The following is a 17,687-nucleotide window of genomic DNA, read 5'->3' as shown; positions in this document are numbered from 1 at the left end:
TAAATGGTCATGTTTTGTGAAATGAAATACCGAAGCAATGTTACGCTCCCTTGGCCGGACATGCAGAGTGGATGGGAGAGAACGTGAGGAACAGGGAGCTGGGCCTGGATGCGGCCATTATGTAAGATGGTCTTATCAGGCGCTACCTCCTGCTGAGCGTCAGCCTGGCTCCCTCTGCTCCCCCTTCCTGGTGCTCCCACAACATGGGCCTTCATTAGCAGGGCTAAATATCCCGTTCCCTGCAATCTCTATCATTTCTTGCCTTGAGGCAATCCGATAATTACCTGTTCTCATTTCCCCTCCTTCTGGCCAGCAGGAAAGTGTTCTGACTTGCATTAGTTTGCATGAAATATTATCAGAATATTGCACATTTCTCCATCCTGCAGCCTCTGACACGGGAAATATAGAGTCTCAGGAGCTGTGATTGACAGGTGTCTGTCTTTCATGTTCCTCTGAGAATAGCTGCTTTGTTCTGGAGTTACAGCAAGAATTTTGATGGAAGGAGGAATGAGTGCGTAATGTGTATAACGGCTTTGTTGCTTTGTTTAACCTCCGATTGCCATTATTTTCGGGCAGTATTGTTATGCGTTACATTGCTCTTTGTTCCCTTCTGTGTAGGTGTAAAAGAACTCAATAAGTTTCCGAATTTAAACTCATCAGTGAGTTTTCCCCGCAGAACGGTTATAAAAGAGTAACATCTTCCTCTCTGTGAGTCCTATGAGGGTTTTTGGAAAGAGACGGATGAGTACATGGCATACAATGCCTTGGAGGGGAAGACATCTTGAGTGGATATGGTCAGAAAGCCAGGAATTCCATGCAGCTGCACAGATTCTGCCTCATTTTATTCATTCCTATCAGTAATAATGTCCAGCGGCTCTGGATCAGGAGATGTATAAATGTTACCACTAAAAGCGAGCAGCTCAACTCTAAACCTCAATGGTCAGAAGAAATTATATGATAGCTTTAACAGGCAAGAAAATGCATCTGATCGTGATTTCATGCCATACATCCTTATTTTTCTTAGTTACCAATGTGGCTGCTCAAGCGTACATATTCTTTCTTCAAGTGCTTCTGTTTAAAAAGGTAATGTCATGCATGGTATTTGCCAAAATGCATCTCTGTTTTAACGCCAACGGAGCCATTAGATTGATTCTATCCAATTAAAAAAAGTGTCTCTAAATGTCATTCAGGAATGCATATTGAAATTGAAAAGGAACTTGTGTGTTAAGCAGAGGATCCGTCTGATACTGAGTTGTTGTTGTTGATGCATGAGCTTAAGCCTATTCAGTGTTTCCCCTCGCCTTGCTGTGGGAAGCAGCGATAATTTTGGACTTTGTGACGGTCACTTTAATCTCTAATGAAGGCTCGTCCCTGGCTCTGCTCAGCCCTCTGATAGCAGAGCAGTCATAAACAGGCCTGTCAGGGGGATTGCAGCGCTAGCAGTGCAAAATGGCAAAGAAAACCCCAGGGACCGAGCCATGCTCGCATTATGGTCTAATTCACATATAGCTCGGAAAAGACAGAAAATGTTCCTACTTTGCCTCTCTTAGCTTTCTGTGTGGCTGGATCCTTTGGACTCACTTTTTCCTATTTCAAATAAGCATTACATTAATCGTAAACAAGTCACACTCCAGCATGCCGTCAGTTGGTCAACTTATCCTTCAGGGTAATCTGAGTGGAAACTAAAATATCAGGAGCCTTATTTCAGCTGCAAATAAACACTCGGCTTCTGAGATTGCATCACAAATTGACCATAAAATCTGTGTTTCTAGATCCATTCACGCCGTGTTACAGTATACGCTTCTTTTAGTTTTACAACATTACCATACAAATGGAGACAATTTCATGTTTAACATTTAGTGCAAGATGTAAATGTGTGCTCAAATGATTCAGTGAAACTGATTACTGGTTGCTCCTTGTTCTGACACATCCTGTGCTCATGCAGCATGTGCGACAGCTGGTTAGTAATTAGAATAATCTTCTCCCTGGTAGTGATTTAGCTTTCATGACTGCAGCTTACCTCAATTTGAAAATAAATTTATAGATAAATGCCTTTGCTGTTCCAGCAAATTATACTGCTGAAACTCAAAGGAGCCAAGTTGTTTATTTTGGTAGTAAAAGAGCAATCAGAGAAAACAAACAAAGCGCTTTATGAGTGCTGTCAGATTAATAATGATGCTACCCAGCGGTGATGATACAAACGATTATTTTTCTGCACACTCTACCCCACCTCATCATGGTGATTATAGATACTATATCATTATTATATCAAGCATTCACTACAGATTACAGAGTTAATTGAAGCTTGCTCCAGGAATGGCAAGCTCCCTGTGCATCCAATAAACTGGGAATTACTGGGCAGGAGAGAAACACACATTATGTTATCCAAAGCAAACTAGCATTGAATCAGCTTTGGTGAGTTCATGTTCACTCTGTATTTTTCTTAAGTGAGCATGTGTGTGTAGAGATACACACGCAAGCACACAAACATCAGTTGACAGTGTTAAGATGAAGCTATACATGTGATACATTGTTTTTCTCCGAGCTTCTGTTCGGGTGTATCTGGGCAAATCCCGTGGTGATGAGGCGTAGAATCTGTCAGGGAGAAGGCATAAGCCTTTCATATGCATAGTAGAGATAAGAGGCAGCCATTTTATCAGGCGAGCTGTCGTCCTAACATGCTTGTGTGTTACGTGTCCTCGGCAGCGCCTCCAGAAACATGTCCCTTTAATGACATGGCCCTGTGCGCGCCAAAAGGACGTCCAGTATGTTGCTGAGCTCTAACCTGCCAATTACGCCTATTGCACATGGCATCAATGTTGACAAACACACCAGGAGAATTGCCGATGTTGATTGGTAGCTGTGTTCCGAAGTCCCCTGCTGCGACCTCTTCTGTAATTTAACAAGCGTGGAGGAGAACGGCAACGGGTTTCCTAGAAAATTCCCCAAGCCTTGTGTTCTTTTGTAACGGGGCGATGTTTGTGCCAACTGAACAGGCAGAGAAATGGATCTAGTGTGTCAAGAAGGCAGAGAGAGAGAGAAATCATTATTCCTTCTAGTCACACTGTATATGATTTGTTTCGATTCATAAAGAGTGTTGTGTCTCCTGCTGGGCCGGGGTAACATGTAGAAAGTTGTTGTTGTGGATCAAATTGCCGCTGAGGATTAGATCCCAAATACTGACCCAGCACCATTAGCTGCTACTTGAAGAACACTACTGTTGGCACCTGAGTATGAAGCTTAGCTGCCTATGAAGTGAAGCAGGAGACACTGCCAATATGGCAATATGGAAGCATATTAACGATACAGTGGCTGCTCACTTGTGAGTGCTTGGTTAGAAAACATAAAGGCTTTTTCAGCAGGTTTTTTGAGCAAGAGCAGCATTGTACAACATCAGCCTATTTGCAAAAATGCAGTTTTGATAAGCATGCATCTTTTGAAGGAATACAAAAAGATGATGCCCCTTTTTGTTTTAGAGCACATTTACTTTCAAACTAAGCTCATGATTTTTTAATTCCTGTTTCAAATAACAAGATTCTATATGACTGAATACATATAATTTTACTCCAAATAAAGGGAATCTTAAATTAAAGAAACAACCTGATCGTATACTGCTTTCTTGGATCAGATATTTTTGCCACATTTCAGGGTACTACAATATATTTTTTTCTTTTCTTTTTCCACTTCTCATACTCGAGGAGTTTTTTGCTCTGATACAACTCCTTGCAGGGCGCTTTAAAGGCAATAACAACCGCAGATTATAGTTTAACACTGAGGTCAGGAACTATTCTATAACAGTTCACTTGAGCTGCACTGGGCTGAGAGAAGCTGGGGTTGTGCCATCAGTGTGTGGTTTGTATTTGGAGTTACCTTAGAGCTGAAGTCAGACCTGGTCAATGTGAAGTGTCCTTGCCCACTGAGAGCATGCTTTACCTTTGGTAGGAGCACTATGATACACAAAGACAGGGAGCAAAGCAGGCGGCTGCCTCTGATGGCCTGCTGGAAGTAAACTGAGCTCAGTCCCCACATGTCCCCTCCACTTCTCTTACATAACACGCTGTTAAGCTGGAGTTAGCAAACATTAGAGGTCAGCTGGTTATTGGAACAGTGGACATGTAGTCATTCACTGGATACATGTTTACAATAGAAAAATGAGATAGCTGTGTGAGGCTAACAATGGTTTTCCTTCTGCCATTTATTATTTAACAATAACATTATTTGAACAATACCATTTGTTGGTGTTTGACTGATTCACTTGTTCTAAATAATACTGAAACAGGTCAAGATAGAGGGTTTGCGAATGTAAAGGAAGACTAGACTGAAGTGACTTGGTCTATTCTGTCCATGTCTCTGTGAGGCTGCCCACAGCCAGCCCTTTGTGATTTTCTTTGGATCTTCCTATGCCTCAAGGACATGATGTTTTCCTTTTACCTTATTATGTCAGTGCAGCCTAACCAGTGCTGCCTGTTAGAAATGTTGAATGTCCCCTAACAATGATGGTGCAATCATTCACACCTATGTTAGATAAAGAGAGGCTGGGGAATCTATTAGTGTCCATCTAAATTACATCAGCGCAACCACTGACACCAGCCTGCAGTCCAATGCCAACTCATTGATCAAGAACTGTTTCCAATGGCTTTATGTAACCAGCCCTCTGCATTAAGGCCGCTACACACCAACCTGAGACCAAAGAACGCGTACCGAAGGCGTCCCGACTTTTACGTCCGCTACGTCGCCTGCGTCGGCTACGCCGCCCGCCTACGAACACACCGCAAAGACTTCAGTCGACGAGTGGCAATAACTGTCCTTACCAGCAGGCAGCGGTAGTGTGTATTCATTCAAAAGAGGCAACAACCGGAAGACAGACTATACACCGAGAGAAGAAGAACAGACTGCGTGATATAAACAAACAACAAATAGCGTCTGGGTTCCATTTTCACTCTCTCTCGTCGATCGAAAACATGTAAACATAAAAAAGAAACTCTTGCGTCCGGGTGAGATGAAAAAGATTAGCCGTCTGTGTGTGCCTTCTTAATGGTTTGTTTTGGTCCCTCACTTCCGCTTCGCTTCTCATGTACTGATTCGCTAAGCTGAACAGCCAATCAGTGATTTCTTTGGCCGACTTTCTTTGGCCAACTGCGGGAGGCCGCGGGAGGTGTGAAAATGTGCCGTAAAGAGACGACGGTGCAGGACACACCAACCTGAGTAGGGCGCCGCAAATGCCCGGCTGCCTCTGATGGCCTCTGACTCCCAAAATCGGGTTTTGTGTCAGGGGCTTTAGGCTAGAACTTTTGCTGCTTTTAAGGCCACTACACACCCACCTGAGACCAAAGAACGCGTACCGAAGGCGTCCCGACTTTTACGTCGCCTGCGTCGGCTGCGTCGGCTACGTCGCCCACTACGCCGCCCGCCTACGAACACACCGCAAATACTTCAGTCGACGAGTGGCAATAACTGTCCTTACCAGCAGGCAGCGGTAGTGTGAACAGACAATCAGAGTGATTGCTTGGGCCGACTTTCTCTGACGTCGGGAGGTGTGAAAAGGTGCCGTAAAGAGACGACGGTGCGGGACACACCAACCTGAGTAGGGCGCCGCGAATGCCCGACTGCCTCTGACGGCCTCTGACGGCCTCTGACTCCCAAAATCGGGCTGGTGTGTCCGGGCCTTAGGAGTTGGCTTTTTCTCTTGTCAGACAGAAATGCCTAAATGAATAAAAGCTGCCAATCTGAAAAACGACTCACCTTCCTGAATAATGTAGGAACAATTATAGAGGGTAGGCAAAGTAGCAGATTTGTACATGATGGTACCGGAGCATGCTGCACAAAAGGATCATTCGGGGTAGTCGTAACAACCACAAAAACAACCTTCACTTCCGTGTGATTTCTGAAGTGTTTTCAAGGCATTGCAAAAATAAAAAATAGAAAAGCCTGTGAAAACCAAATTTAGGTTGCTGTTGGAAGTCTCCATCTTAATACAGTCAACTCTTTTCCAACTCCCCTTTGGTTGTCATAAAAGAAAAAGCAATGTCAATCAGGTGCACTAATGGGAATGTGCATTTTGTAATTCACTCAAAGGGAATGGTAAATTGAAAAGAGTTTGCAACCTTTTAACACACTCACACACACCAGCGCTGACAGTCAAGCTCCATTATCTGACAGCTGGAGAGGTTAAAAATAACTGTGCTCGCAGCAAATTAGACGTATCATTTGGCTTCTAAGTGAGAGATGAATCTTTGTGTGGATGCTCCTGCCATGCCGTGACACAGGGGCAATATATCAGGCTGTGTTTGCCTGTCTTTCTCATAAACTCCAAATGGAATTGTAAACAGATGAAGCAATTTTACACCAAATGTATTCTCTCTGAGTCGCTCCTATGCTACAGTGAGGAGCCCAGCTACCGTAGACATGTACATTACTGCCCCGTGCACTCTCAAGCCAAAGTACATAAATCATAATTTGGCCGCCTGCAGGGTTATTGCAATCGCTCAAAGCCAATCTTCGAAGTGTTTTATATGTTTTTTTTATCTGATGATAAATCTGGTGTTATTGCACATACGTGGGGAAGACTTTTCAAGAACCCGCTGCTTGGTATTTTTCAGATTCATAAATGCTATACATCATGCGCACTCAAGGATGAGCTGTATGGCTCTCCATGCTGCTTCTCACAGTCAAGTTTTCCATGTCATTCAACGGCACCTTGAATTATGCATTCACCTACCACCACTTATGCATTTAATGTCAGGTGGCGGAAGGTGGGGTGTCAGTTCCCATTTAGGATAGTAAAATAATGTAACTGTTGGATCCTTGTTGCAGTGAGGTAAGTAAAGAGATTTCCATGGGAGGCTTAGGTGTCAGCCGAGGTGTAGCGTTTCCTCTAAGTACCTAACAACATCATTGTTAATTCATAGCTATTTAATCACTTACTAGAGTAGGTGCAGAAAGGATGATCTTTGTGTCATGTTGTCTCACAAGGTAATCTCTTGTATTTCCTCGCTTAAGACCCATGCTCTAAATTTGTCACTGACTGTGTGAAACCGCATTCACCCCCCGAGTTTTAGGATGAGTTTTAAGTCTGCATATTTACTGAGCTCAGTGTGGCCCTGCCTCCGCCTGCTTGACATGATTTATCTCATCCTGCCTAACTGACAGGTATTGATGTGATACAAGGATAAATGCAGTAGATTGATGGAATTAAAGCCCATGCTATTGTTCCCATGCTGTGCATCACTGACACATGTGAGACTCTTGTCTCTCATTAAAGAAAATAAATGCTTCAGGCATCCTCCCTGCAAAAGCATCAAGTTTGTGTGTGTGTGCCCGTGTGTGGGAAGCTATCTCACTTGTTTTCCCTCTCTATAATCTCTCCCTCCTTGCACAATGGATTTAGCCTGGCCTTGAATGGGAGAGAGTACAAATTGTAGCTGACTCTAAACAGCTGGGCATTCACCCTGTCGACAGAGGCCTGGACATGTGATTACATTAAACAAAGAGGCGAGACCATTGATTATTTAATAAACTTCCAATTTTTGCTTGTGAAAAGGACAACATCACAAGCATAGCGATGCTCCATTGTTGAGCCTGCTTGAGTCGTACCCCTGGGCAATCCCCATTGCTTCTTATATGATGCATATAGAAATCTAATCTTAACTACGCAAAGGGAAAAAAAAGGAGAGAAGCTTTCTCCACTGTACGTGCACAGCAGGCTGTGCATCTACATTTTAGGGAGGTAGTGTTAACTCTATATTTGGATTCCATTGGAGTGGATTAAGGATTCTTTACCGCAAACCCACGGGATTCTCAGAGACATAAAAGAGGAGACTGTTTGCATCCATGCTATACAAATAATTGCAGGTTTCAAATCAAGTGTAATTTCAAGCACCAGCTATATGGGAGAGTGTGGGCTTTGATGTACAAATCCACAATTCATGGAGGATTAGCGCCCCAAAGGTTAGCAGTTGCTAATTACAGGAGATTGGTTATACATATCTAACAAGGCAAGAAGACAGCCTTAATAAATGTGAGGATTCCTCGGGAACAAGGATAAGCGGCTGTGATAAGCGCACATGTATTTGAATCACTATAGATTGATACCCTGTAATGCCCTTGTTCATAAAGTGAAAGGAAAGAAGCACTGTCTTTTCTATTGTCTCTACAAACAGCATACCTTGTGCGATATGAGATTTTCAAGATGCATTTGTGAATGCAGATTTGAGCAATCATATAAATTAACCTCTCCGATATTCTTCCTGTGTCTCCTACTGCAGCGATTTCTCTTTTACTGTATTTTGCTTGCAGCGTTCAGTGCTGCATTACCATAATCCTTGGTTCCCTTCCACAAACCACCACTGGCTAAATGAATCTATTATTTTAGCCTGGAGCCGAAAAGATGCAATAAAATGCAATGCATTGAAGGGAATTAAACTTGTGATAAGCAGCACATTTCCTCTATAATAGCCTGTCTACAACAGACTTTTAACTTATAGTTGGAAGTATCAGCGCACTTGACCTTTAAATAATCTGAATGTTGTAAGCCTAAACCTTTTCAAAAGGAAATAACATAATGTAATGCTGCACAGTCGTTTAGTGGAGCTCCATCTCACTGCCCTGTGTGATGTTGAGTTTCCTGACCCACGGCAGCCGACCTGGCCAGTGTGGCCTTGTGTTTTCATATGGCCCTAAATTAAACATGTCCGAGCAAAGGCAGGCACTTGCTGTGCTGCGGGAAACGCTTTTTCATCTCCTAATGAATGTGCCTGAGGGGGTCCCACAGGGGGCTCCACTTCACCCCTCATTAGGCGGGGTGCTGCCTCTGCCTTCATGCTGAGGAGCAACCTCCTCGAGAGGGGCCTCCCACTTCATCTGAACGTCCCACGCTCCCCTGCCCTGGACCAGTGGACTGCTCTCTCTCTCTCTCTCTCTCTTTTCACCTTGTCTCCACTGCGTCCCCCTCATCACAAAGCGTTCGCCTTATAGTCGCAGACCAGGGATGACAGGGATGAGAGGACTGTCCGTGCTCCTAATGTCCTTTTAATGGCCTTGTTTGGTCTGTTATAGTTGTGATATATTGCTATGCACACCCTTCTAATGTCCTCCAAGAGATAATCTTGAATCTCTTTTTCACACCAAGTGAAAGATGGCTTTGTTATAAAACTCGTAATTATTTATTAACTAATCAGGACTGCGTTGGATCGCCACTTTTTCCCGTCCTTATTACGCCATCAACGTGTGTGTTAAGACAGACAGGTGCTGAGGGCCAGACATGCAGTTCCTTGGTTAGCAGAGGGCTGAAGATCTGCGAGAGACCATATGTCCTGCTCTGGCTTAAAATTCCCTCGTAGTGCACCGCTGCATGTACCTACTCTCATGTGGAAATATTGACAGCTTCCTGTCGTTAATGAAGCAACATAGCACGGACAATTCCTGGCTGTTTTGAGACAGCAGGAAAGAAAGGAGGGATATACTCGCTGTCAGCTGACTCAAACAGCCTTTGCAATGGCGGAAGAAAAGGCTGAAGAGCTGATTGTTATTCTAGAGCTTTTGGGATGAGTTTATGCAATCATTAATCTTGGCACTTGTTTATTTGCCTGGGATTAGAGCACCATGGCACATTCACCGACACTCAGGGAAGCTGGGTTCGCAAAAGGTAGCTGCGAGCGCTCCGGCCTTCCACTGTTAGCAAAAGCGTGCAAGGAGAAAGGCATGCTTTGCGCATGGCTGCTTAATCCTGCCATGTTAAACAAAAGCAGGCCAGTGTTTGTAGGACTATGAAAACAGCAGTGCAGAGGGAATGTGCCTCACATGCTGTAAGCAGTCTGTGAACTCTGTGTGGCAGTAGACACTCCTCGTGCACCCCTGTCGTCTAGGAATGCCTTTCATACGGTCTGCTACAACTGGAGGAGAGGCAGGACCACGCTGTGTTGCTCTGCATCTTCTCAGTGAGAAGTATTGTATTAACTAAACGTTTATAGAAGCAAGGCCTCGTTTTAAGCATCATGATAATGCATTTTTAAACACCATGGTAAAGAAGCATAAATGATTAAAGGTAACTTAATTTAAAATATTGTAATGACTCAATTAAATAAACTTTTTTCACAACCATTTTTAGATATTTCTATATAATATATTCACATGTTTTTGCTGCGAGCCCATCAAATATCACTTGATGCCCATTTAAATAAACACTTACTGATGTGACATAGCAGTTTGCTGACACTTAAGCAAGCCATTGACATTCATCGCCTCAGCAGTCTACTTATCAGGCCCCTGATACTGCCAGGAGCAAAATGAAATAAACAGATTGATTTTTGTTTTTTGCAAGTAAATATTTTACAAGGTTTGCCATCAAAACGTTTCAGTTGAATCATTTTGTACATTTAGCAGCATTGAAGATAAATGATGCATGATGGAAGTATTCCCAGTCACTTATTAAGACACTAATAGGCTACTGTATATGGATTAGATAATTGCTCTGTCTCATGTATATTCTCCCCCTGCACCTGGACAAATGGGCCTGGAAAAGATTTGAAGGCCGGATACCAGCATGTTATAGTGAAAACAAAAGAGGTCCAGGTAAAAATGGAAAGAGTGAGCGCAGTGAAGCAGGCTCTTTGAGAAAAGCTCTTCTTCTCGGGCCCCATGACACCGGTGATCTGTGGAAAGGTTGGGCGCCTCTAGTTTCAGCTCTATCAAGCTCTGGATCTTTGAGCAGCAGGATTCAGTATCACCAGCTAATGTAACAAGGCTCATTTGTCTCAATCACACGTCCCTGGTAGTATCGGCTAACCATTGATGCCATTCATCTTCCCTGTCCTTGCCTGCTCTTTTTCAGCTGATGAAAACCAAAGACCTTCAAGCAGAATGTCAGAGCTTCTGTAAAAAGTGCTCATCAGTGCAGCCGGAAAAAACAGTGGAGGAAAGGCAGGGCGGTGTGCAGCGTTTGTTAAACTCAAATACAATAACTTTTAGATTACATTAAAGGCAGGCAGACCTGCTTGTTTTGGCAACTGACTTTACATTTTGCAAGTTAAAATAAATTCAAATAATCAAGATGCATGTCTACATGATTTAGGAGCTTTTGTGAATTTCAAGTTTTACAATCTGATGCCCATTATATTATGAACAATTAAGGCTGACGTACACTGATATATAAACACTAACAAGCTGTAGGGGAAGAACACCACAATGTAAAGCTGGAGCTCATTGAGGATGTAGTCTTAGGCGTTTGTATTTTTATAATCTTATCCGCAGTTAGAAATGCTAATTCCTGTTATATTCCTGAAACAATATAACAATTTTCAAAGGGAAGTTATTAATAGATGCACATCTTACACTGTGGCTCCTTATTATGTATTTTTTGTAGAGCTATTACATGATGACATTACAATCATAGTGGGGTTTTTTTTCTCACTTAATGTATATGCTACATTTCCGCGCTGAGCTGGCTTCAGCTGATGTCATGTTCAATGGAAATTCTGACTTGCGCCATAACTGCAGGCTTATACAGTGCTTCCCTCTTCGATGGAGCAAATCAAGATCGTGATTACTATCTGGCCCGTGCAGCCGGCCTGCGTTGTCTGGAAACATGTTTTCCTAAGGAGACCACAGAGGGACAATTACTGTCAGCTGAACTATTCAGCCTGCTCTCCATGTGTGTTCTGGCTGCATGCCTCTGACCCACTGACCCTGAGCAGCAGCATGAGACGGGACCCCCAGCCTCCCGCCTCTTTTACCCCCACTACTCCACCCCAGTATTCACCATCACTGAAGCATCCAAACATTGACTTTTCAAGTCTTTAAAATGCAAAAATAAAATGCTCATACTCTGTCAAGCCTCTGGCAAAAAGACAATGCAGGAAGTTGTATGGGTGTAAGTTTTGATTTCTTTGTGTGAAACAGTATAAATTCAAAAACCCACAGCAGAATCCTGGTTGTCTTACAAAAAATGCATACTAATGCAGCAATTATAGGAGGAAGGAAGTTGTACAGTGTGGCAGTAGCAAATTCCCTGGTGCAATGGAACAAGGCTCTTTGTTGTTATGTAAAGGTTTCTGCGTGTAATTGCAGTGGATGTTTTGAGGGATTCATTATTTATATATTCCTGTGTTTTTCTAAAGGAGCCGACTAGGCTGCTGTCCCTGCAGGGAGATGGGGAGCTGAGAGGTGCTTAACCAAGGCACTGTTCCACAATCAAGGCTTTAACCAATGCCTGCTTAGTGCAAGTGGTCAGACTAAAGGTTCAGAAGCATCACATGATCCCCAGCTAGAGCTTAGAATTCAAACAGCGGCTCCTGCACCAGTCAATCAGTCGGTCCTGTGTGATTTCAGCCTCAGTGATCTTGAGCTTCGGTGCATCCCAATGCCTTGCTGAACAATGCATGAGTAAAGCAAACAATGCACAAGCATCTCTGGCTCTGACTTGTAAAAACGTCCATCCCCCCTTCAAAAATGCATGTCATTTAATAGAGGGTTTATCACATTTGAATGTATGAAGGACCCAAACCAAATGATCTAAATAGTTAGACAAAAACATGTAAATGATTTTTTTTCGGCTGATAGAATGCATAAGTGAGTGCTGTCTACAGATTGTATTTTGCCATCAGAGTAAACAGTGTGAGCCTTTCTCCCTCCTGGCACACATGCACGCACAAACGCACACGGAGGGGGCGTGCCCTCCGGTCCCCAGCGCCCGGGCACAACTTCACTTGTCACTGCAGTCACAGACAAAATTGGGATAGGTGGGGGAAGATGGATCGAGGGAGGTAAGGAGTGATGGGGAGAGAGAGATTTGAGCTCAGGTGGGGCAGACATGGGAGGGGAGAGCAGCGCCGCACACATGCTACCCTTCATGGTGCTCGTCTGCTCGGTAAACCCAGGCTTTTGTTGTTTCCCCTGGAGTGCAGGCGTGCAGACTCCCAGTCAGGAAGCTCGTCAATCTTTGCCACAACAATACATAAATTAGTGCCCAAATTACTGTTACGCCGGTGGAGAAAGAGACATTGAGAGAGATGTCTTGTGCTGCGGTTTGGGAATACATCTTCCCCTCTCCTGCTCCCCCTCATAGAGGGTGTCAGAATGCACTTCAATAAAACAGTCAAGTAAATACAGGGAGAGACATGAAGAGAGAAGCACTGCTGTGTTGTACAGGCATCTAGAGTTGGGCGGTTTTGAAATATTAATGGGCCTCACACACAAACAAACACAGATATGTACGCATGAGTTCATCCAAAAAGCCGCCCAGGGCGAGGGTCCAGACCTGAGTATTAGCAAAGTCACTGCACTGCTGTGAAGGAATAATAGGGAAAGGCTTAAAATGCCTATCTTTTGCAACGGAAATATCTTCAAATATACAGTAGCTGGTCTCCAGTGAAGGGGGATCACTGCTTAGGCAGCTAAATGATTGGGGGGGAATTAGCAAGACGCAGCATAGAGACATCAAAATGTGTCAATTATGTCTTTCCTTGCTCTAATCCCTCTGGTCAGAATGTTTTTTTGATGACTTCAGCATGTTTATAGGTTGAATGGAAGCTGTTTAAAGTGATGATACAGAGTTTCGGTCTGCAGGTGAATGTCTGTACAGTGCTGTGTGTCTTCTTTGTGCTAAAACCAGCAAATGCCATTAGAGCAGCTCTATGGTAATATGCCAACAGCCCCCATCCCTAAACAAATAACACATTTATACTATTCAGCCTGTGTTCCGTGCCACGACTGTCCTTTGCCGCTGACATTCAAATAACCTTTCTTCTGCTGCATAAATGGGAATAAAAAAGTATTGTGTTGTGCAGCTTCACATGACAGCAGAGCCTGGCAGATGAAAAGAGGCAGAATCCTGATTCCAGCTCTTGTTAGGCTGTCGTCTCTGTACAGCGAGATCTGACTGTCACGGGTATCTGTTTAAAGAAGACTCTTTATCAACCGACAGCTGATCTCTACCGCCAAATAGAAAGTTCACGTAGCAAATGAATAGCTAGGAGCACATAATGAAGCAGGAACATTGCACAGTGCACTTTTGCCAGCTGTTTCAGAGCCTCTGGTGTTTGTCTGTTGACCATGTGTAAATGCTCTGGTATTCAGACTTTTTTTATAACAGTCTTGAGAGCAGGCATGTGATCCTTTTTAAGCTTTTGTTGCAATAGTATAAAAAAGGGGCAAGTATTATTAACACAGTTTGTCTGATGGAAAAGCATTGTTAATCTGCTCATAATGCTGTGCTCTGTTCAGTTCCTTACATAATGTCTGACATGAGCCCGCTGGCTTGCGTCACTCTGTCATTGACAGCTGTCAACACAACACGGCGACACACACAGATACGCACCAATACACTCACTCACACACCACCATGCACAGAGGCAAATGTGTGGGTTTTTTTCTGCTTCACATTTTTTTCAGAATGTGTGTTGTAGATGAGCCAATGATAACAAGAGAAAACGCCATAGACAGGTCAGTATACAGAAGCCTTGATTTCAGACCTCAGTTAGTGTACAGTACACACCTATCATGAATCATCGGGCAATGAGAAAATGATTTAATGGTCCAATCGAGTAATGGGTTAAGCCATCAGCATTATGACGGTGGCCTGGGCCTGGCTCTGTAATGTTAGGGATAATCTTAATCCTTCGATGTTATGTCAGTAGTCCAAGGGTTCAGTGCAAACAGCCGGGACATTTTGACAAGTGATTTTCCATGTTTGCACACGCATGTAGGATTTTTTGTTTTCACTTTTTTTTGGTTACAAGCATGCTAGATTGAAAATATAAACAATATCATTCTAAAAGGTATTGGCTCATCCTTATTGCATATCATTATTTTTCATTAAGAATTCACATAGCCTATTGACATTTCACTTATTTGTCCATACATCTCTCCGCTTCACAATTTCAATATCTCCTGTGAATGATTTTGAAGCTACATTTGCAGTGCATATTGAGGAAGTGTTCTTGTCTGACGCTGTCTGTCTATCCAGTGCTCTTAACAATATAAACGGTGACAGGGCCCTTGTAAGCTGTTAGTGTGCATTTGGCAAATTGTTCTTGGTGTTCACATTTGACTGTCACTTTCCAGGCCTTTGATAATGTAGTGTAGTTAAGCAGTGGGTTGATCTGAGGGCTGTGCAGAAGACAGTCAAGGGCACTGGGTGAAAAAGAGGAGGCCTAGCTGCCCTATTGTACATGTGCTCTGAGTGACACGTCATCCCCTCAAAGGGCCTGCTAGTGTGGTGAATCAGTATCCTCTCTCTGCTCAACCACAGACAGACAAAGAACACGCTTTAGCATTGGGCTTGACTGTCTCCTCTCTCTGCCATGCCCATTGTCCAAGACACCCACGCCAGGCTGCAACGCTGCATACAGGAAATCAGTGTTGAGCCGCAGTCCGACCCTTATGGTTATGCGCAGTGTGATTTGTGCTGCAGTGTGAATCACACATAATCTTGGCGTCTCAGCAGGTGTCTTTGAAGTGGACTGCGTGCAGAGGCCATCTCGCAGCGCTATGAGGAGCGTCAGGCGGTTGGGATGGGCTTTAGCATGGCTGCCCGTCTAACTGTGCCTGGCTTTGATGTCGTAAACAGAGCAGGCAGTGCTGGCTGGCAGGGAGGCAGGCAGGCAGGCAGGCAGGCGCAGTGAATGGGATCAGTGGCACTGCGATGGTCAAGCTCAAGCAAGCCAGCAGCTGCCTGTTTCACACCAAGAGGCAGTTAACACCGCAGCTCATGTCAATATATATTGACTGCCAGATTGGTAGTGCTTATAAGCGCAGGCCTTTTTGTTTGAATGTCTCTCTGCTGTGAATTCATTTTGAATCATCCTCAGTGTCCAAAGTGTAGCTTAGGGGCCTCATGACCAGTCACTCAAGAGGACAACTGTAGCAATAATACAGATATACAAACACCGACTTAGTCTGATGCTGTAGGTGACTTTATGGTGTATTTGAACTCCATTGTATCATTGCCGGATATTTATTCTCCTTGACCCCCCTCTCCACATCTTTTTGAAAGCAGCTTATCCTACTGTGAAAATTACTATATGTTCAAACTGAGGTCTTTTCTTATACAAGAAACTACAGAGCCTGCCTCAGCCGGTCCAGAGACAAACCCTTTTTACTGTTGAGTGCACAGAGCATCCAGGGGCTTGTGCAGCGGTGGAGTGAGAGGGTGTTAGCTGGTGAGGCTATGTGCACTCAGGTCTTCCTGCTGCAGATAGGGCTTTGTGAGGCATGCTCATGTATGTGTATGCCCTGCCCGGCCTGGCACCCCCGTGTCTCTACTCCCACTGCTTTCACCTGATGTGGCACAGCCTCTGTCAGGCCTGAACGAGCGCCTGGCCAGCTCCGCTTCTTCAGGAGAGATGAAGGCATCTCAGAGCTATGCTGTGGGGGTGGGGGAAGCAAGCAGCAGCCTAAGCCTGGAGCTATCAGAGGCTGGAGCTCAGAGCCAAAAGCCTGTGGGCTGGATAGGGTGGGTGGAAGCTTGGCTTAACTTTGGCAAGACATGCATAGGCACAGCCCTGCACTGCCACCCAATGGCTGGGGCCTGTCACTACAACCTTTAGCTCACCATAACCACAGCTAGTCATAATTACAGCACGCTTCAGTTGTTGTGAGTGCATGTCAGAACAAATTATGTAAGTAATGAGGCTGAAAACGCTAAAGGAGTCGAAACACACTGCACTGCTAATGCTCATGCAGGGAGAACACAAAAACAAACAATAGAGTGCACTCATACAGAGATAGACCTTACCGAAATAACAAGCAACTGCGCACAGTAAGGAAAAGATTAATTATAAATTAACCCTCTCAGTTAGGTTGTCACAGCCCGCCTACTGCCTGGATTTCACTCTAATCCGGGCCGACGAGGTGCAGTGCCCTCTATTGTATGTGAGAATCACAAATCGCAGGAGGTGTTGTCTGGAGGAGAATTAATTGTGCATGTTCCACCACTCCCTTTTGTTAATTTTACTAAAATGTAGGCTAATTCCATGTAAACATGGCCGGTCTTGTTGACTCCAGCAGCGCGAGGAGAACAGACACAGATTCCTGAATGAATAGAGTGTGGCTCCGGGGTTAGTGGATTAGAGGCTCTGTGTTAAGGGCCTCTCCCGGGCATGCCTGAGGGACAAGGACATTATCCACATGACACATTACAAGCTCCCAGGCAGATGATTAAAATGGGCAGGGATCTCTGGATTGAACTTTAGCAAAAGTACTTTTGATGTGATCAAACTGGTTTAAATAGGTTGGATGTTAAGGTGTACGAGGGATATTTGAAGCTCCTAGTCTTTGCAAGAGACTGTTAGGCCTGGCTAGAGGGGGAGGCTGATGTAACACTTTGACATAGCGAATATATCTCCACTTGTTTCATTATTATAATTTTTATAGCATCTTATTAAGTCAAAAATCATAATATTCCTACCCTAATTGGTAAAGACTTGTGTTGCAATAGTTCTGATTGGTTGGCTGCATGGCTGGTTGCAGAAAAAGCATTTCATGGTGAGGAAATATCCTGCGGTGATCTTTCCTCGATTTAGATCAGATAGCGGATTTCGTCTGGCGCTGCAGTGCACTGTAGGGATGGTGGGACTGAGATGCTGGAGATGTGGAGGAAGGCTGCGAGATAGAGATCTCCGGAGGGAGAGAAAGACAGGCGGGAGGGGGGGAGGTGGAGGTGGAGAGGGATGTAGCATCGGTGGCTGCAGTGA

The 17,687-nt window shown here is 44.2% G+C and overlaps 1 protein-coding gene across 4 annotated transcripts in view; it reads left to right on the top strand.

Annotated features, from left to right (window-relative positions):
- roraa (RAR-related orphan receptor A, paralog a) overlaps positions 1-17,687 on the top strand; it is a 171,020-nt gene that overhangs the window by 137,102 nt on the left and 16,231 nt on the right. The gene's annotated exons all lie outside the window — the stretch shown is intronic.

This window comes from Trematomus bernacchii, unplaced genomic scaffold, assembly GCF_902827165.1.
Source record: "Trematomus bernacchii unplaced genomic scaffold, fTreBer1.1, whole genome shotgun sequence".
NCBI lineage: Eukaryota > Metazoa > Chordata > Actinopteri > Perciformes > Nototheniidae > Trematomus > Trematomus bernacchii.
The sequence above is the reverse complement of the archived record's forward strand: the minus strand, read 5'-3'. Positions and strand labels throughout refer to the sequence as shown.